The sequence below is a fragment of the Aethalodelphis obliquidens genome, unplaced genomic scaffold, assembly GCF_003676395.1.
Source record: "Aethalodelphis obliquidens isolate GAN/ISIS:26980383/991018 unplaced genomic scaffold, ASM367639v1 scaffold28, whole genome shotgun sequence".
NCBI lineage: Eukaryota > Metazoa > Chordata > Mammalia > Artiodactyla > Delphinidae > Aethalodelphis > Aethalodelphis obliquidens.
In genome coordinates this window covers 22,536,805-22,557,724 of record NW_020837972.1, presented here as the reverse complement: position 1 = coordinate 22,557,724, position 20,920 = coordinate 22,536,805, and the positions used below count along the sequence as shown (strand labels likewise).

General features: G+C 51.0%; 1 protein-coding gene across 1 annotated transcript in view; it reads left to right on the top strand.

Annotated features, from left to right (window-relative positions):
• Positions 1-2,226: 2,226 nt before the first annotated feature.
• Positions 2,227-20,920, top strand: part of RIMBP2 (RIMS binding protein 2) — a 246,373-nt gene continuing 227,679 nt past the window's right edge. Inside the window, exon 1 of the mRNA XM_027125143.1 lies at positions 2,227-2,322. The gene's annotated coding sequence lies outside the window, so the exon portion shown is untranslated. The remainder of the gene's footprint in view (positions 2,323-20,920) is intronic.

Here is a 20,920-nt window from a genome sequence, read left to right as displayed (position 1 = left end):
AACCTATTTTTCCCACTGAACTTAAGGATCCATTATTAAAAGACATACTGTTACTCGGCCCAAAGATCTTGGAGAAAAAGGAATGAATTCTGCGGCTGCCCATCGTGAATGATGAATGATTTGGGTCCTGTTGCCTTCAGGGCCTGGAATTAGCAAAATGCTCCAATGCTCGGTGCCCCTTTCAGGAACCTTGGAACCCGAGGCCCCGTGTTCTGACCCCAGGCCAACTGCGAAGTTCTCCCTTGACTGTGCTCCACCCTCCAAAGGTGCTGTCCTTCCTCCTCGCTACTGTTACTCCTCTCTGTTCTTTGGAGCCCTTATTTCTTCAGGGGTTGTGTTATGGGCTGAGTTGTGTACCCACCCCCCCAATCCATATGTTGAAGTCCTAACCAGGACCCCCAGGACCTCAGAACATGACTCTGTTTGCTCTTTAAAGGAGATGGGGGCCTTGAAACAAGGAACTAAGTCTGAAGGAGGTCACGAGGGTGGGCCCGAATCCAAGACGACGGGTGTCCTCATAAGAGAAAATCGGGGACACAGAGAGACGCCAGAACTGTGTGCGCGCACAGAGGAAGCCCACGTGAGGACCCAGCGAGAAGGCGGCCGTCCCCACGCCAAGGAGAGAGGCCTCAGGAGAAACCAACCCTGCCCACACCTTGATCTTGGACACCCAGCTTCCTGGACTACAAGACAATGCATTTCTCCCTCCCTCGGTGGTGTTTTACGCTAGCAGCCCAAGTGGATCCAGCCAAGATGAGCAGTTAAATGTGTGACCCAGGCAAGGCGTGGACGGAGGGGACACGACCTGCTCGGCTGGCCGACATCTTTACAACTCTATGCGGGCATCCCCGCATGGCCTGATGAAAGGCTGTACCAATGTACTGGGAGCCTAGAGCCTGGAGGCGCCTGGCTCATGCCTCTCCTTCCTGCGGGAGTGACCGTCCTGCCCACCTTCTGATCCCACCCAGGCCTAGCTCGGAGTGATTCCTTCCATAAAACTGGCCAATGGCCTCCAGCCGTGATGACTTCCTGCCTGTCTTTTGAAATCCCACAGAAATTTCTTCTATTATTTTTTTGAATTGAAGTATAGTTGATTTACAGTGTTGTGCTAATCTCTGCTCTACAGCAGAGTGACTCAGTTATACACACACAGACATTCTTTATTTTTTATATTCTTTTCCTTTATGGTTTACCCCAGGAGATCGGATATGGTTCCCTGTGCTACACAGTGGGACCTTGTTGTTTACCTGTTTTAAATGTAATAGTTTGTGTCTGCCAACCCCACGCTCCCAGGCCATCCCCCTCCCTGGAGAACCCACACGATGAGGTTGGAGACGAGGCAGGGCTGGATTGCAAGCCGCAGTCAGGACTGTGGACTGAGGTTGGAGACGAGGCAGGGCTGGGTTGCAAGCCGCAGTCAGGACTGGGCATTGATCCTCAAGGTAAGGGGCAGCCTCTGAAGTCCTTTAAGGAAGAGGATGACACAGTCCGATGTCCATTTTCCCAAGACTGTTCTGCCTTCTCGGCAGAGCACGAATTAAAGGGAGGCGTGGCTAGAAGAAAGCCCGCTGAGCGGGCTGGTCACGTGATCCAGGGGGAGCTACTGGTGGCCCGGATGAGGATCGCAGCATGAAGGAAGTGCACGGATTGGAGAGTTAGTAGGAGGCCACCTTGGCACGACGTGTTAACTGGCTGAGTGACAGGAGCGAGCTGAGTCGGGAGTCGTGGCTTCCTCATCCGATCGGCGGGCAGGGCTGTCAGGGCTGCTCTCCTGGAGAATCTCACTCAAGGATTACGGTTCTTGCAGCATGGAATGGCCCTCTGGTCCATGGTGTCCTAGATCCATCATTCAGGATTACGCTCAGTTGCACGTTAAAGAAAATGCAGTGCCTCAAACAAGATACGGCTTTGTACTTTTGTGGCTTAAAAATGTCAGATGTGGGGAATCCAGAGCTTCCAGGTGTGTGGGCTTCCCGGAATCACTGGGGACTCAGGGTCCTAGGTTGCTGCTCTGTCGTCTTGATGACAGTGACCCTCATCTCGATGCTCTCAGGATGGCGGCTGGAGCTCCAGCCGGTATGTCCGCATTCCAGGCAGAAAGGAGGGGAAGTGGATGGAGGGCAAGAAAAAGGGAGGGACAGCTGAAGCACCCCCTTTCGCGTGTGTTCTTGGAGACGCCATTCAGTGGCTTCTGCTTATCTCTCATTTGTCACACCTGCCAGGTGCCCAACCCAGACTGCACCAGAAGCTGGGAAATTACAGCTGATTTCCTGGGGCGTGACCGCCTGCAATACAACTGGAGTTCTGTGAGAAGGAAGAAGGGTGAGTGCATACTGGGTAGACCAGTGGTCTTCGGAACACCTGCTCTCCTCACCCAGCGTACATTTATTTTCTGGCCCTTAAGCCTCTCTGGTGATGGACCTACGAGTGGATTCTCCACACAGTCCTTGGGTTTCATTGGCGTTGAGGGTCACTGCGTTTAAAGGGAAGCACATAGGATAAACAGCCGTCACTTTTTGTGGTTCACCTAATTTCACTGGATTGATCCTCTCTGTCGTAGGTTGTCATTATGCTAGAATTGGCTTTGTGTGTGTGTGTGCGTGTGTGTGTACTCAGACTTTTCCCAGTTGTCTAAGTTATCTTTAAAAAGAAAGTTTGGGACTTCCCTAGTGGTCCAGTGGTTAAGACTTAGCCTTCTAATGCAAGGGGTGCAGGTTTGATGCCTGGTCAGGGAGCTAAGATCCCACATGGCTTGTGGCCAAAAAACCAAAACATAAAACAAAAGCAATAGTGTAACAAATTCAGTAAGACTAGAAATGGTCCACATCAAAAGAATCTTTAAAAAAAAGTAAAAAGAAAGTTCTAAGAAGTGCATTTTAAAAAATAAATTTATTTACCTGTTTATTTATTTTGGCTGCATTGGGTCTTTGTTGCTGTGCACAGGCTTTCTCTAGTTGCGGCGAGCAGGGGCTACTCTTCGTTGCGGTGCACGGGCTTCTCACTGCGGTGGTTTCTCTTGTTGCGGAGCACGGGCTGTAGGCATACGGGCTTCAGTAGTTGCAGCACACAGGCTCAGTAGTTGTGGCTCGCGGGCTCTAGAGCACAGGCTCAGTAGTTGTGGTGCACGGGCTTGGCTACTCCGTGGCATGTGGGATCTTCCTGGACCAGGGATCGAACCTGTGTCCCCTGCGTTGGCAGGCGGATTCTTAACCCCTGCACCACCAGGGAAGTCTGGAAGCGCATTTTTAAAAGAGTGTTATCGTTGGGTGACGTCATCTTTAAGCTGCCCTCCTGGGTGGGGATGAAAAGGTGTAATTACGTGAGTCCCTTCAGGATGCAGGCTTCTGTCATTGCTGATTGTTTTAAGATCGGAGGTGCAAGAAAAAGTGGACAAATGAATTTAGAGATCACCCTCTGCATTTTCTTCACATTTCATTCATCCATCCATTCATTCATTCAATCAAATTGGTACATGATGATTGCATATAAAGTCATATCACATGAAATTCACAGGGAGAAGGGCAGTCAGATGTGTCACTTTTGAGAATGCTATAATAAAAATACAGCGGGGGGGGTTAGCTCGAGTGTTATAGGAGACAGTTCTGTGTTTAAATCGTGTCTTCACTACTTGCTCGTGGAGTGACCTTCCCTCTCAGTTTCCTTGTCTGTAAAATGGAGATGTTAATAGTTCCTAACTTGTAGGTGAGTGTCTATTCAGTTTCACCCCATCCCATCCCCTTCTATTTAAACAAATGGTGTTAAGACCTCCTAAATCGATTCCACAATCCAATCGGTCGGTCATGCCTTGACGTTTGGACAACTCCTTTCCTGAACCTCACGTTTGGCCGTCCTGCGGCGAGATAGGGCATGGGTGGGGCTGGGATCTTGAGAGAGGAGATGGGGCCGCCCTCGGGAAGTGGGACCCACCCGGAAGGAGACCTCCAGGGTCTTTGTGAGATTTATTTCTATGCATCAGGACGGGGCGCCTTTAATGGTTTTTAATCACAATTTAATAAATAAAACAGAGAACAAAGGACTCATCAAATCGTTCTTCGTTGTTCGCTGTTCGACACCCGCTGCTCAGCGCCAGTCAGTTAAGAGGCTTGGTCGTAAAGCAGCAGTGGGTGGAGGGGCAGCAGGCAGGAAGAGGCTGGAAAGGACGCGCGGCAAAGACGGGGGTTTGGGCGGCAGGTGAGAGCTGGACCTGGGTGGGTCCCGTGGCACTCGGACCGCCGCCGTGCCTGTGAGTGTGTCGCCCCAATCCCCCTTGTTCAGGAACCCTCTCCCTTCCCACCTGCCCCAGGAGGCCATGCATTTAAGGCTTCCAGCTGTGAACTCGACTTATTTCCTGCTCTGTCCTGAGAACCCTGGGGCTTTCTTCCAGAAGCAGGAATAAAACCCGCCCCTCGTCTCCGGGTCTGGAGGACTCTCCCCGGAGGCTGCCTTCGCTGGCACATTCAGCTGCCCATCAGCCCCGCCAGTGCCCCATCGAATCCCTTTCTCGCTGGTGGGTGTCTGAGACATGGCCAGCGTCCTTCTTTCTGTGCAACCATCAACAAATAGATTCTCCTTTTCCATCGTGGCGGCATCCGGTACTGACTTCGTAGACCCCTCGAAGCACCCACAGACCACGTCTCTCAGTTAATGACAGGCTCCCACTCACCCGGGAAGCCTTTATCGGCGACCTGCCGCGCCCCAGACACAGCTGCAGCTACCTGCGGGTGGCGGTGAATCAAGCCCCATTCACACCGTGAAGGAGCCTTTAACTTCCAGCCGATCGCTACTTAAAAATAGTTTTCGACCACGTCCGGGCGGCACACCGCACGCTTGCTGTGTTGTTTTTCTCTCCTGAGAGCTGGGGTGGGTCCCACCTAATTCAGCTTCTTAAGCAAAAGGGGCCTCTGGCAGCTGCCCTCCCCCCGGCCCCCTCCGTCCTGGCCTTTAAGGAAGGCTGGATGGGAAGCGGGAGGGAGGGAAGCATGCGGATGCCGGGGCTCTGCTCGCGGGCAGGCTCTGCACACGGAAGCCTGGAGCCCCATCCCCCTCGCGTCTCCACATGTCCGTGGCAAGCCTGCTCGGACAGCCACCTCGTTTGCAGGTTGACAGAATCGCAGGCCTGCTTCGGGTCCGGCACAGCAAGGATCCCTTGAGCCCTGCCTCCTGGGGCGCTGGCGGCCTCTCGCCTTATACCTACCCTGAGCCTGTGGGGAGGGGGCGGCAGCCGGTCTGAAGAGCTCACCTCCGAGGAAAGCGAAGTCCGTTTACACCTTCCCGCCTTCAACAAACACACCCCTTTCATGGGGGACCGCGTGGGAGTTACAGAGCACCCATTCGGGAGGAAGTCATCCCTGTGACCCGCTTCCCCGTGGACCACGGGGTTCTTCAAGCATCTCCTAACGACCTGTGAGGAGTCCCAGCAGCGGGGGGCGGCCCCGCCCATGCGCTCCTGCCACGTGAGGTCACATCCTCCCGGAAGGAAAAACTCAGCCTTTTTCTATCTTCCTCTGGAGTTTCCGGCGGTGGCCGTGGCGTCTGAGTCACGCGTCCGCCCTCCAGGAGGAATGTGCTCTGTCCATTCCCTAAGCGTGTCCCAGGCGCCTCCTGCCAGACCTGGATGGTTTCAGGTGGTGACAGGTGCTGTGAAGACAGGGACGTGAGAGAGAGTGGCCGGCATGGGCTGGGTGAGGCCCTTAGACGGGGAGACCTGAATGGTGAGTGGGGCCCCGGGGCGGGGGAGAGTGTTCCAGAGTGTTCTAGAATGTTCCATGTGCCCCCTGATATCAGGGCGAGCTTGGTGTGTCGGAAGAATGAGAAAGCCAGTGAGGCTGGGAGGTGGGGAGAGGGGTGTGGGAGGGGGTGGGTAGATCGCGTGGTACCCACCGTGGGTTCTGCTGTGCGGGCAGAGCCTCAGCGAGTGCCGTGACGTGACTGATGCATTAAGGGGCTGCGTGCTTGTGCAGAGAACCCGCCGGGCAAGATGGTCAGGGGTCTGGCGTAAGTTCCAGGCAGGAATGATGGCCCCGACGAGACTGGGAGCTGGGAACCACGTCTGGGATGGCAGCAAAGCCTGATGGGAATATGCATGATTTCACAAGATGTCTGATTACCCCTATGGCGTGTCCCTTCTTCCCTCGGTATGAATTGGGTTGAACAGTTGATCTAACCTGCGGGCTGAGGCCGTGTGGCCCTTTGGGCTTGTTCTGTTGGGTCTCATGGTGGCGATTTTGTAAAATCCCGCTTTTCTTCGAGTGCTACCTTGATTCATTCCTGGGTGCGTGCTGGGGGCTAATTGTTGGTCTTTATCGTGCTGTGGGGACTGTCTCTCGCTCTCTCTCTCTTTGAAGCACACGCCCAAAGCGTGCTAGACGTTCAATAAAGGTTCCCATCAATGAATGAAACTAGGCAGTTAATACACTTCTCAGTGAAGGTCCATGTGTGTTTCCACACGAGGATATGGGCAGAAAGTGGACGTCTTATGCTCTCGATGACAGGAGATTCTTAATTTTTAACCTTCTTCCTTCTTACCTTTCCATTTTGCCTAAATTATCTCGCTTTGAGAAAGCATTGCTTTTATTTTCTATTTACCTCTTTTGTCCAAGGTCCAGTCCCCTGGGAGCTTTTAGTAAAAGAAACAAACATCTGGTCAAATAAACACCAGAAAACCACATGGAACAGACACACAATAACCACCTTTTCACACATATTCTTTCTTCCTTTCATTTTCCTGTAGTTCACGAAAGAAAATTGCAAACTGAAATGTGCAGAGACTACGACACGTACGTGTGTGTGCGTGCATGATTTTTAGCGTGAAAATGATATTTTCATTTTTAAAAAGGTAAGAACATTAAGGAATTAGTGAAAAGGAAAATGCACGCTCTCTGTCCAGGGAGATTTCTCCTGGAAGCTGGTCTCGCATCACCGCATCGCCGGGGTTACAGGCATCATCTGCGTTCCAGGCTGGTGTGTGCGGATGGTTACGTGTAAATGGCATTGTGAAAGCTGCGGCCCGTCCCCCCCCCCCCCCGCCCGTCTCCGCCGTCGCTGAGCCCCCTTCCTCCTGGGCAGCGCCTCTTCCCGCCACCATTTCCAGTTCACACCCTTCTCCTCCGAGCCACCAAAGCCATCTGGTTCCCCAGCCCCTGGCTGCCAGGGCGCCTCCGTGGGGTCCGGCCAGCTGGCAGGTGCCACTCTGGCTTGTCGAGTGGTGTTGGAAGATGCAGGCGGGCTCCCGATAGCTCCCGACGCCCCCGCCGGTGTGCAGGCCTGTGGGCTCTAGGCCAGGGCCGCTGTGCCAGCCATTTGCTTCATCATCAACTCCTCACCTTGGCCTCAGACTCGGCCCCCTCCTGGCACAGCGAGCGCGTTTAACCTCAGCAGTGATTTAAGTGCAGAGATCAGCTCATCGGTCCAGCAGAGCAATGTGACTCCGACACTCAGGGCCCCGGTGTGGATCTCCTTCCCGCATGGGATGCAGGCAGCGATGGCCTCGTGGATCCTGTCTGTGCAACAGTTTCAGTGTCCTGGGCTCCGAACAAGCCCGCAAGAGGTGTAGAGTGTGTACTGTTCACTGCGCCAAAGAGGACGACGAGAAGCAGAGGTGGTTCTTCACCGTCTCGAAGCGAGCGACACATGGAATTGATGATGAACATAAAATAAGGAGCACACCTGGGCCTTGCAAGGAGGCATCCCTTGAGAGGATGCTGCCCAGGGGAGCGGCAAGGGGCCCCTGCAGTCGGGGGGCTCTGAGCATCGGTCTGCAGGTGGCTCCGAGGGCAGGCTGAAAGGGTTTTCCTTTATTGGGAGGAGAAGATGCTGGATGTGGGCAGCGGAATGAGGCAGCAAGATCTGGGTGCCGGTGAGCGAGTGTTTTATCCCTGGCCGGGCTGTCCCCAGCAGGGCTGTGCCGGCAGGACCTGGGGGAAGGCAGCCCCCGAACCGGCATTTTGTTCTGCTTGATCTGTGGGCACAGATTTTCCGTGATCTGTCGCTGACACCAGTCCAAGGGATGCAATTCTCAGAGCGAAGTTTTGGGGGAGAGCTGTGACGGTTCATGGGAGGCGTCCGGAACTCAGTGAGGGGAGAAGGAGAGGGGAGGAGGCCTGGGGAGGTTGCAGGGCTGAGGAGAGGCCAGGCTGTGCGGAGGAAGGTCCCTCCTGCTTCCATGCAAGGCCAAGGGAGCCTGGACAGCGCGGCACTGGGGGCATGCGGGAGCCTCTGAACACAGGCACGGAGGTGAGGACGAGTGTGCCTCCACCAGGGAGCTCAGCTCAGCCGGGAGGCAGTCTGCTGGTGGGGATGGGGGCGGAGGGAGGGGACTGGAGGTGGTTGTCCCTGTACAGAAGCCAGAAGCGCCCAGGGTCCCTGCCCGGCCAGATCCACCTAGTGAGAAGCGTGGGGCAAGACGTTCGTCCTTCTTTCTACCACTATTTGGGCACCACCTGGGTGGTGTTTCAGGGAGGCTTGGGTTCCAGCCCTGGCTCTGCCGCTTAGAGTTTGTGTCTTTGGACCAATGATCTATTCTTCTGGAACTTTGCTTCTTATCTGTCAGATCTCTAAAATGGGTATAATAATCTCGATCTATGAAAATGGGTGAATGAGAACATTATGTAAAAATCCTACCACACGCCCATCGACACGTGAAGGGATAAACAAAATGTGGTCCATCCACACAGTGGAACATTTCTCGGCCACAAAGAGGAGTGAAGCACTGCCACGTGCCACGACGTGGATGAAACGTGGAAATGTTATCTGAGTGAAAGAAGCCAGACACAGAAGGCCACGTATCACGAGTCCATTTAAATGGAACGTCTGTTCCTCCAAAGAAGACATACAGGTGGCCGGTAGGCACGTGAAATGATGCTCAGTATCACTGATTATCAGAGAAATGCGAATCAGAGCTACAATGACGTGTCACCTCGCACCGGTCAGAACGGCCATCGTTAAAAAGTCTACAAGTAACAAATGCTGGAGAGGGTATGGAGAGAAGGGACCCTCCTACACGCTTGGTGGGAATGTAAGTTGGTGCAGCCACTGTGGAAAACAGTATGGAGGTTCCTTAAAAAAGTAAAAACAGAGTTGCCATATAATCTAGCAATCCCAGTCCTAGGCTAGGCATATACCTGGACAAAACTATAATTCAGAACGATACATGCACCTCTGTGTTCATAGCAGCGCTATTCACAATAGCCAAGACATGGAAGCAACCTAAGTGTCCATCAACAGATGAATGGATAAAGAAGATGTGGTACATGTATACAACAGAATACTACTCAGCCATAAAAAAGAACAAAATAAGGCCATCTGCAGCAACATGGATGCAACTAGAGATGATCTTACTAAGTGAAGTAAGTCAGACAGAGAAAGACAAATACCATGTGATATCACCTATATGTGGAATCTCAAATATGACACAAATGAACCTATCTACGAAACAGAAACAGACTCACAGACATAGGGATCAGACTTGTGGTGGCTGAGGGAGAGGGGGTGAGAGAGGGGTTGGGAGTTTGGGCTTAGCAGATGCAAACCATTGTACATAGAGTGGATAAACAACAAGGCCCTACTGTATAGCACAGGGAACTATATCCAGTCTCCTGGGATAAACCATGATGGAAAAGAATATAAAACAAGAATGTTTATATGTGTATAACTGAGTCACTTTGCTGTACAGCAGAAATCAGCACAACATTGTAAATCAACTATACTTCAATTAAAAAAAATGAAATGTCTAGAATTGGCAAATCCATAGGGACAGAATTCAGATGAGTGGATGTCAGGGGCTGGGGGAGAGGGAACAGGGCATGGCTGCTCGTGGGGGTGGGGCTTCTGTTGGGGGTGACGGAAAACTTTTGGAAGTAGATGGTGGTGACGTTTGTGTGCCACGTTATGAATGGACTTAATGTCACCATGTTGCACACTTTCAAATGGTTAAAATGGTAAATGTCATGGTGTGTGTATTTTGTCTTAATTTAGAAACAACCTACTGGAGTAAGTACCACCAAGTAAATGTTAGGGATGGGTACGATGACCTGGGGGACAGGCCGCCCTCGCTCCTGGTTAATCCGGCGTTGCCGATGGGATCCTGTGCCCAGGTGGGCGCGGGTGTAACCAGCCACCCGCCCTGGCTCTGTCCCCCGTGTGGCAGCCGTGCTTTGTGTGGTCACATCCTCATCCCAGAGAAAGCTCTGTTCAGTTTTTGTACAGCCGCGTTCCTCCCGGCTGGAAGCTGGACTTGTGTCGACCCGTCTGCTTTATGTACAAGCCCGCCTGTGTTTTCCGTCCAAACCTCAGTGGTCCACTGAGCGCTGAGTTTTCCCAGCCAGTGAAACGATGAGCCGTTGGAATTCATTCATAGCATAGTGATGGCACATTTCCACACCGTCTCGGCCACTTGGTTCCAGCCTGAAGTTTGATTTGGGTGTGGATCACTGTCCAGGGCTTCACCAAATGGGCTTTTGGCCTCTTTGTGCCTGGGGTAGAGAGAGGGCTGCCTGCTCCAGGTTGACACGCTAGCACCTGCGGAGGCAGGCAGTGCCCAGCTCCTGGGCTGAGATGGGCTTTTCCGGGCTGGGCGCCCACCTCCCCTGCTGACAGTAGTTCCTGTGCTTTCCTGGGAACCCAAACAGAGAGCGGTTTTGTGGCTATTCTAACAGTTTAGCCCCAGGTACATTTCTCTATAAGGCTCAGCAGCGGGCGCTGTGATTCTTAGATTCCCAAGTGGGAGCTGTTCCTTTGAGGAGTCTCGTGTTCCTCTCTGACATAGACTACCCATTCCTTGGGGACTTCCTTGTGTGTGTGAGGGCAGAACAAATTCCTAAGTGAGAAGAAGGAAGTGAGTCGAAACTGCCCCTTAAGGAATGAAGGTGTGGGAAGAAAAAAGGTGAGGACCGCAACGGTTCGATCTAAATGCCCTGCTAAGGTCTGCAAACACACTGTGTTTTCAGTTTTGAAGACACAGCCAATGTTAAAAAAAGGCACCAACATTTCTCGTTGATATTCCAGATTCCTGACACTTTTCTTGAAGAAAGTCAGAGGCTCTGGCAACGCTCTCTCAGTTTCTGCGTGGCCACAGTCAGCTTGCACGGGGAGCAGCGACTCTTTAAATTAAAATTTCCCCACCAGCCTGCTTCTTTCACCCCCACTACCTGCCTGCCTTCCGCCTTCGGCCCCTGGCATAGGATGTACGTTAAATCCCTCAGGTTGCGGTTCTTGCTCTGTTGGTAACTTGGCCAAGCCTTTGAACTCCCTCATTCTTCCATCTCCCACCTTCCAGAGGAGCCACTGCAAGGCTGTTACAGGAGGGGAAGGGTCCTGGGTGAATTTGAAAGTGCTTGGGAACCTTAAAGGTGCGTCAGGAAATGTAAGGTTTGGTTCAACCAAACGAGGTGCCTAGGAGCTCAGCTCACCCCGCCAATCTGGACATGGCGTTTAGCCACCCTCAAACTTGCTGATGGAAAATGATTTCTTATTTCTGTAAATAATCCTGCCAAGCAAGTGAATTAATTGATTTAATGAGTCGTATGGCGAGAATCAGACCTGGCCAGGAGCGTGTATTTATTTCTGTCTCCATCTGTGGAACTTTCCTTAGAATTAGAGCAGTGCAGTTTTAGTGAGGGATTTGAGGTTTTAACTGGAATTATCTTAGAACTCTCGAGAGCGTCGACTGAGAGACTTGGAGACACATTGAGCTGAACAACCTTGGCGCATCTGTGGAATTCTAAGCTTCCATCGGAGGTGGGAGAGAGAAAAATGCAACCCTTTTCCATCCTGAAATCGTATCACCTTCCATCTCCAATTATGTCAGAGGGCAAATAAGCACAGATGCTGGCCCGTTGACCATCGTATCATTTGATTCCTCTGATGATAAATGATTTTCTTCTAAGTGGCATTTTCTCCTGAGATTCTGTGATCTGCCAGCATCTCATAGGGTATAATTTTTGTGTGCACTTACAGAAGGCCATTCATTCATTCACTCATCCATTCATTAAATCAGCAGTTCTCAACCAGGGGATTTTGTCCCTGGGGGACATTTGGTGATGTCTGGAGAGGTTTTTGTTTGCCATAGTCTTGGGGGCAGGAGAAGGTGTGCTGCTGGCAGCCAGCTGACAGAGACCAGGCATGCTGGTAAACATCCCACAGTGCACAGGACCGCCCTGTGCAATGGATAATTCTCCAGCCCCACACTTCCACAGGGCTGAGGTTGAATATTAAACTAATATTCACTGGGTGTATTCTCTTTCCCAAGCACCGTTCTAGGCCCTGGGGACAAGGTGGTGAATAAGACAGAGAATAGTCCTGTTCTCATGGAGCTTATACTCTGGCTGTGGGGTAGAGGAGGTCAGAGAGGCAATAAAGTAACAAGATAACTTTATCTCCTGCAGCACAGGAAATGAATCAGTGTCACGTGGTAGAGATAGCTGTCTGGAGGGGACAATGTTGGTTAGGGTAGTTATGGAAGTCCACTTGGGTGAGGAAATAGATCAGTTGGGAATTGTATCATCTAAAATAAGAAAATGTGACATACCATGGCTGAAACAAATGAGGGTTTAATTGCTCACTTAATAAGGAGTCTGGAAGCGGGTAGCTGCTGACACTGGGTCAGGGGCTCTGTAGGTCTCTTGTGGTTTTTCCCTCAAGGTCACAAAACGGCTGTTGTAGCTCCAGGCATCACATCTGTGCACACAGTGGGGAAAATGGCACCAGCCCCATGTAGCTCGCCTATCGGAAGAGTAGAAACTATTATGAGCCAGTGGGCAGACCTAGGCCACATGACAACGAGGGCTGCCGGGAAGGTTGGGTAAGTTAGTATTTATCCTTTCTAGCCTCCCTAGTGGGAGAAAGATGTTGGGGATAGGTGTCAGATCAGCCAGCTTTAGGGTGCTGGCACGTGTGACATTCGAGCTGAGATCTTAGGGTGTCCCAGAGGGAGGGGAAAAACACGTGTAGGGGCCTGGAGGCTGGGGCCAGACGAGCAAGAGAAACATCGATGCTGTTATGAGATTCTCCATCACCCTATTCACGAATTTCCTGAAGGAACGTGCCCACGCGATGGTCGCTGCCAGGAAGATCTGCTTCTCTGAGCATCCCAGGAGCTGTGTGAGTTTCCTGCAGCTGCTGTAACAAATGACCACAAACTGGGTCATTTGTGACCAGTCAAAACTGGGTCACAAACTGGCTTGAAGCAACAGTTCCTGCTGTCAGAAGTATCAAGTGGCCAGAAACCCAGGTGCTTGTGGGACGGCACTGTCTCCAGAGGCTCTCGGGGAGACTCCATCCTTTGCCTGTTCCAGCTTCTGGTGGCCGTCGATGCTCCTCAACCTGTGGCCCTGTGACTCCAGTGTCTCTTGCCGTGGTCGTGCCGCTTCCTGCTCTTCCATCTGTGTGTCTGTCTTCTCTGTGCAGTGACCGGCTCTAGGGTCCACCTGGATAATTCAGGATGAGCTCATCTCAAGATCTTTAATTGCACTTCAGCAGTTTTTCAAATAATATAACTTCACAATTTCCATGGTTTAGGATGTGGATACATCTTTTTAAAAGTTTTTTTGTTGAAGTATAGTTGATTTACAATGTGTTAATTTCTGCTGTACAGCAAAGAGTCTCAGTTATACATATATATATATATTCTTTTTTTGTTTGTTTGTTTTTGTTTTTGCGGTACGCAGGCCCCTCACTGCTGTGGCCTCTCCCGTTGCGGAGCACAGGCTCTGGACGCGCAGGCTCAGCGGCCATGGCTCACGGGCCCAGCTGCTCCGCGGCATGTGGGATCTTCCCGGACTGGGGCACGAACCCGTGTCCCCTGCATCGGCAGGCGGACTCTCAACCACTGCGCCACCAGGGAAGCCCCTGGCCAAGGCTGAATGTCCTGTCTGGTTAAGCTAGGCTCGGGCTGTTCCCCACGTGGAAAGTTCTTCCCTCTTCTCTTCAGTGGGTCCCACCGCGCACGTCCTCTGTCGCAGCCGCAGTGTGGGGAGGACACAAAACCGTCAGCCGTCTGTCTCGTGCGTGCTGTGGAGCCGTGTGGGTTCAAATCCCAGATCGCTGTCTCTGAGACACAGCCTCCTTGTCTGTAAAGTGAGGATGCTAAAGAAGGTCGACCTTACAGGCTGTTCGTGGGGTTTAATGCTATATTGTTGGTAAAGCACCTGGTACCTTGGAAGCATTCAAATGTCACCGTCTGCTCAGCATTTGGGTGTATAGTTGCAGTGCGATGCTGACACTGGTTGCAAAGAGCTCGGTCAAATTTCTACACGATCCCCAGCCCCTCCCGTCCTGGAGGGTCAGGCTGACGTCACCTCACTCAAAGCCCCAGCCCTCTGGTCACAAGGTTTTTCCTGCGTGACCACCCTCGCCCCTGGCCCTGAAACAGCCTGTGGTCCCACCAGGACCCACCTCATTAGCATCAGCTCAGGTATGGCCCTGGCAGCCCCAAATAACAAGGACACTCCTGTGCCTTGGGAAATCCCAAGGGTTCAGAGACTGCCTTCTGGGACCAGGGGCAAAGGCAGCCGGATTCTCACTGCACACCAGCAGCTGCGTGTGTTCTGGCGGCGCTTGCGTTCTGCGCGTGTCCCAGCAGGCTGACCTCCAGGGCCTGCCTTGTCCTCATGTGCAGGGCAGGGGCTGGGACAGCCAGGTATCTGCTCCGTCCCTCAAACCCACAGCGCCTGCCCTGGCCCTTTCTCCCACCTCTGTTCTCCCTGGAGTGTGGTCATTACTCCTCCCCTTCTCTCTTCTGGGGTGGGTGTGGGCTTCCAGATGTCACTGGCCCAGCGGACCTCCCCATCTCTTTGGTTCCTGTACCTTGCCCACAACTCTGTAAACAATTCCCCTGTTCAGCTCTCTTCAAATTACCCAGTTTAGGTGAGGATGCAGTAGGGTATGTCGAGTCTGCTTTCTCCCCACAGGGACATTCACCTCCCCTTCCCTCCCTCCCTCCCTCCCTTCCTTCCTCCTTTTCTCCTGTTCAGGATTCAGCCCAGGATCACACACTACATACAGCTGTGCTGTCTCCTTAATCTCCTTTCTGTAACAGTTTCTCAGCCTTTCTTGGTCTTTGCTTACTTTGACTATCCCTGAAGAATACAGGCCAGTTACTTCATAGAACATTCCTCACTTCGGGTTGGTCTGATGTTTTCTCATGACAAGATGCTGGTTGTGCATTTCGGTAGGGGTGCTGCCGCGGTGATGCTGCCCGTGTCGTGGTGTATCCTGGCAGCGCGAACACAGGATGTGAGTTTGTCGTATTGTTGAGGATGTGGACTTGGTCACTTGGTCGAGGTGCCGCCCACTGAGCCCCTTTGCTGTAGAATTGCTCTGGTCCCTTCTGTAAATTGGCGAGTGATTTGTGGGGAGGTGCACTGAGATCATGTAAACATTTGTTCTTCATGTCTCAGCATCCATTGGTGACTCATCCACGTCAACGACTGTTTGTGACAGTTACAAAGGGGTGATCTTCTATCATTCCTTCAGTACTTGTTAGTTGGTTTTCCTCCGTAAGGGAACACGTGCCTCTTTCCCTCCATTTTATATTGATGTTTATTTCTATCAGTTTAGATTAATGGATTATTCTTTTATTCAAGGGTTACATTTACTATCATTATTTATTTTAGTGCTCACCTTAACGAGCACTGGGAACTCCTTCAAGCTGGTTTCTGTGTCATTTTGATGTGTGACCATCAGTTTTTAGCTCTTCTTTACTTTCTGGCTTGATAGGTTGCTCCAGCTCAGCTTCTGCTTGCCCTGCTCCAGTCCTGGAATTAGCCATTTCTTTCTTTTTTTTTTTTTACTGAAGTATAGTTGTGTTACTAATCAGTTATACGTATACCTACATCCACTCTTTTAAAGACTCTTTTCCCATACATGTCATTACGCGGTATTGTGCTCTACAGTAGGTCCTTGTCAGTTATCTCTTTTATATATTGTAGTGTGCATATGTCAATCCCAGTCTCCCAGTTTATCCCTCCCCTTTCCGCCCAGTAATCATAAGATTGTTTTCTACATCTACAACTCTATTTCTTTTGTAAATGAATTCATTTGTACCATTTTTTTTTAAGCCATTTCTTGAAGGAGGCTTTGTTTCTCTTGGTGGAGAATGATATTTAGAAACCAAAATCTGGGTGCTAGGTGTGATCATTGCAACTGGGGTGTCATAATTCTAGGACCACTCAGCAGCCAGAGCTAGGGTGTGTGTGTGTGTGTGTGTGTTTGAGTGTGTGTATTTGTGTCTGTTTCTATTTCCAAGTCTATCTATGTATCTGTTTATCTCTACTGAAACCATGAGTTCATGATTATACTGGAACAAACCCAATCTGACTCGACAGGTTTCCTGCAGTCTCCCTCCACCCCTGCCTTCCACGTGTCTTACCCCCTTCTCTGACAGTGAGAAACCTGGATTCCATTTTACGCCAGATATCTACTCCTATGCTCAACCCTAGAAGACAAAAGTGCCGCTAAGGAGGGTTTAGTATGTACTCGCAGCTCTTTCTGTCTTGGGCACATCCGAGTACTGCATTTATAAGTTACTTAGGGAACCCCCCTCTGCCCTCCACGGGCTCTTGTATTCATTTGAAATACAGTTCAGTTCCGTAGTTTCTGTTTGTATTCTGCTTTAAGAGCCCTTTCCCCATCCCGTTATATAATTTTGGAGATCATATGGCTTCTAAGAGGGCAGGCGAGGGATGTTCGAATACAAGATCTCCCTGACCCGGAAATGTGTTTTCTCATCCGTGGCAGTGACATTTCCAGGAGCCTCGGTGGGCTTTGCCGTTGAAAGTTGCTCACGAGGGTACACGGGCTCTTGGCATCTTACCCTTGAATGGTCCGAGGAAGCAGAGGGTCCAGTGAAGGCTTTCCTGGCCACAAAAGCAGTTGCCCCTCCTGCAGACTTCAGTGTTTGGTGAGAGAGCGTTTCTGCCACTGGTTTCAGAGTTCAAGGCAGATGAATCCTGCATGCGGACTCCTTCTGGTCCAGAGCCAGGAGAATCTCACTGTGCTTCCCGCAGTGCAGACCAGACCTCCTCACGTTCATGTCCGCTCTATCACCCCCCACCTCACCCCGCTGTGTCTCCCACGATTCCCCGCCCTGCAGTTTGCACTGGAACCTTCTCAGGGGCCCTACACATTCCCTCAGCTCCCTTGCTCATGTGGCATCTGTATAAAGACAGTCACTGAACTGGAGGTTTCCGTGAGATGCCGAAGAGGAGAATGTAAGGAAAGAAGAGAGAGGTACGAGGCAAAATCTTTGGGCTAATTAAATCCCAGTGACTGAGCCCAGGCACTACTGCCAGCGCTCCTGTGTCCCGATGTCTCAGGGGTTTTATGCCAGCAACCGCTCCTTCCTCCCCAAGTCTCTCCTCCCCAATCCAGACTCCCGCCCTTCCCACCTCTTCTCCTGCCTCTCAGCCCTGCCTGCGCATCACAGAAGTGGCCCTCACGCCCTCGAAATGCGGCCAGTCTGAATTGAAACGCGTAATGACCAAACGTGCACCGGTTTTCGAAGGCTCGGAGAAGAAGAATGTGAAACAGCATCAGCAATGTTTATACTGGTTACAGATCTATTTGGATATTTCAGTGAAAGTGTACTGTTAAAATTAATCTGATCTGTTACTTTTTACTTTTTTAAAAGTCCCCCCTACCCCCGGTGTAAGATTCCGCGTATGGCTCACGTTATCTTTTTTCCTGGACGGCCCTGGCTTAGGCCACGCCTGCCCGCTTCACACACGCCTCTCTTGATCTTGCTTTGTCCAGATCTTCTGATCTTTTCCTCAAAGGCGGCATTAAAATGATTGACGGGGAGCACGGGTGCTGGAATGCTGCGGAGGGGGAGACGGAGGAGGGGAGGACTGTGGGGTGAACGTGCCGCAGAGCCAGGCTTGAAGCATCTTTTCAGCTGCACGTCTGCAGCCTCCACCTGGTCTGTTACCCCGCAGCATCACTTGTGTTCTTTTAGGGTCCAGGGACAGCAGTGAGCGCTTGGCGGAATCCTTCCCAGAATCTCCCTCCGAAGGGAACTTGGTTAATTTCTCAAAAAGTGGTCCCAGCCTGGCTCGGATCTGGACGTGTACCTGCAGCTACAGCTCTTGCCTATAAATATTTAAATGGCAGCTCTGCTTTCAGACGAAGCACACCAGTGGCAAAGATCAAGCTTTCTGACCTTTTGTCAATTTACTTGGTGAAATATGATTCTCCTGGTCTCGTTTTTTCCAAAATGTTGTCTCCTTTTTTTTTTTCATAGTGGAAAAGGCTGCATTTTCTCCCAATGCACAAAGGAAAAGATGTAAGAGTTTTGGGGTCTCTTTGTATTTATATCTAAATGCATGTAAATGCAAATAATAAATTTCCTATTCCTGCCTGCAGGAGTATGTCTCAGGGTAGGGTTAGCACCTGGCTTCAGCACCTGGGGAGGCAGGTGAAGTTAGCTGAGAGAGTTGCAGCCGGATGAGAAACCTGGAGGTCCAAATTCAAGGCCTCTGGCTATGCAGGTCTCCCCGCCTCTGCCAACCTCACCAGGCTGCCTCGGGCCCCCAGGTGCTGCAAGCTCCTTCCTGTGGCCAAGCCCCTCTCACGAGCTAATTGTTAGTGAGGGTGTCTTTTGTAGGTGCTGGGAAGGTCAAATACAGTAGTGGAGAGAGGAGGGAAGTCAAGCATCTTGGGGTTTAGCATCAGATGAAAGAAACTATCTGCTCCTAAATATACGCGTGTTTGGAATATGGTCTGGCTCCTGTCCAGCCTTTGTTCTCTGATTTTGAGTCTTCTCAGCATATGCATATGTAAAGCAAAATAGAATATATACCAAAGGGGACATTTACAGTCAGGCGGCTGCTTCAAAGCAACCTCAGGGACTGGAAACCACATATTCTGTGAAAGAATGAAAGCTCTGAGGTCGAACAGGAAGGACTCAGGAATGTAATAAAATAAAGCTTTATTTGCTCTCACTGCCGCCGAGAAACCCTCGCTGTAAGGCTGGTTTCTCCCGTCCCCTCGGATGAAACCTCGTATCGATGCCTTTGACTCTTCTCAGGCAGTGAGTATCCTCTGTCTTTGGTCCCTCGTGGGACACTGGTTTAGCTATTAGAATACCCAGGCCCACATGCAGCCTCATGTAAACTTAAGCTTTTCGTCTCTCCTGGGAAGGACCTGACTTGGGTTGGTGCCTGCAGTGTGTGGATCATTGGTCCAAAAGGGCTGGTTCTTTGGGCAGACGCAGCTCAGAGGCTGAGTCTAGACTCTGCGCAGGTGAAGTTGGGGTCTCTTCCCTTGGAGCCGCCACCGTGCTGTTAGGTCACAGGATGGCGCTGCTGGGGCCGGGACGGTGCCGTGGGAAGTGGACCATCTGGGTTTGGACCTGCCCCTCTACTTCCGGACTATGGGCTGTGAATGAGTAACTCAACCTTGGTGTCGCTCACAATTTTCTCATCTATAAAATGAGAATGACAGTGTTACCTGCTTAACAGGGGGCAGTGAGGACTAAATGACTTCATACACTGGCAGGTGACCAGATACCACACGCACAACTCTTGCCCGCTCACGGGAAAAACTCACGATGTCTGTCACCACCCTTATTGCCATCATCACACTGCCCGTCTTATCATGGGCCGTGCACCTCATTCTAACGATTTCTTCTTTTCAGCCTGTCTTCCTGAACATCCCAAGGTCTCCCTGGTGGCCAGTGAGGGGTGCTCCCTGCTCTTACCCCCCCCTTTCCCGTGGTAAGGGCTCCAGAGGCAGTGCTGGGAGATGTTTGGAAGCCCCGTTTCTCTGCAGAGTGAAATGGAAAAGCGTCAGTCTTTGTGGGATGCAAACGCCAAAATGCCCCTCCAGAAAGCATCACTCTGGAAGTTGAGATTCTCATAAGACCCCAGAGCCTGGAATCCCAGTGCTGAACTAGGTTGTGGCCCTTCTCTCTGCTGGAGCCTTCTCACCAGCACTTAGCATCCTTCCTGTGACATTTACACAGCAGGTTTATTTATTTATTTATTTATTTTTAAGACAGGGTTGTGCAGATTTTTGTTCAAGGAAATGCTGCTTGAAATCTCTTTGATATTTGCCTCCGAGGTCAGGAGGCTCTCATTTATTCCTGGCAATTTCCTTTCGGGGCACAGGCTTAAAATGCGAAATATAAATTTTAGCTGCTGTCACTTGTTTTGAAGGGAAATCTCTCCCCTCGTCGCTCCCCGCGCCCCCAGGCAACAACGATCTGTTAAGAAAACCACCCTATGCGTATACATATATCCTCTTGTTTTGGGATTTCCTTCCCACTTAGGTCACCACAGAGTCTTGAGTAGAGTTCCCTGAGCTATACAGTATGTTCTCATTAGTTATCTATTTTATACATAGTATCAATAGTGTATATATGTCAATCCCAATCTCCCAATTCATCCCAACCCCCTCTTTGCCCCCCCTGCCCCCCCGGTATCCATACATCCGTTCTCTATGTCTGGGACTCTATTTCTACTTTGCAAATAAGTTCATCTGTATCATTTTTCTAGAGTCCACATGTAAGCGATATTATACGATTTTTGTTTTTCTCTTTCTGATGTACTTTACTCTGTATGACCGTCTCTGGGTCCTTCCACGTCTATGCAAATTTGTAAAGCAACTATACTCGAATAAAAATTAACAAAAAAAAGATAACAACCCTAACCCTTCCTGTTTACTGAAGTGGTGAAAGGGACTTCAGACAATTAAGTGAGATTTGGGCTTCCTTGGGCAAAAGGTGGAGGTCAGTATCTGTGTGTGCAAACAGGATCTTCAGAATGTTTCCACATGGACCTCAGGTGCCAGCTCAGGGCATATGGGCCCATTGCACTGCCTGATGGGGCACAGTGCGCACCCCCCATAAACAGAGGGACCCTGCCCCTGGGTCACACCCTGTGGGAGGGCTTCCCTGGCAGAGTCCACAGATAAAGATGCTATGAGATGC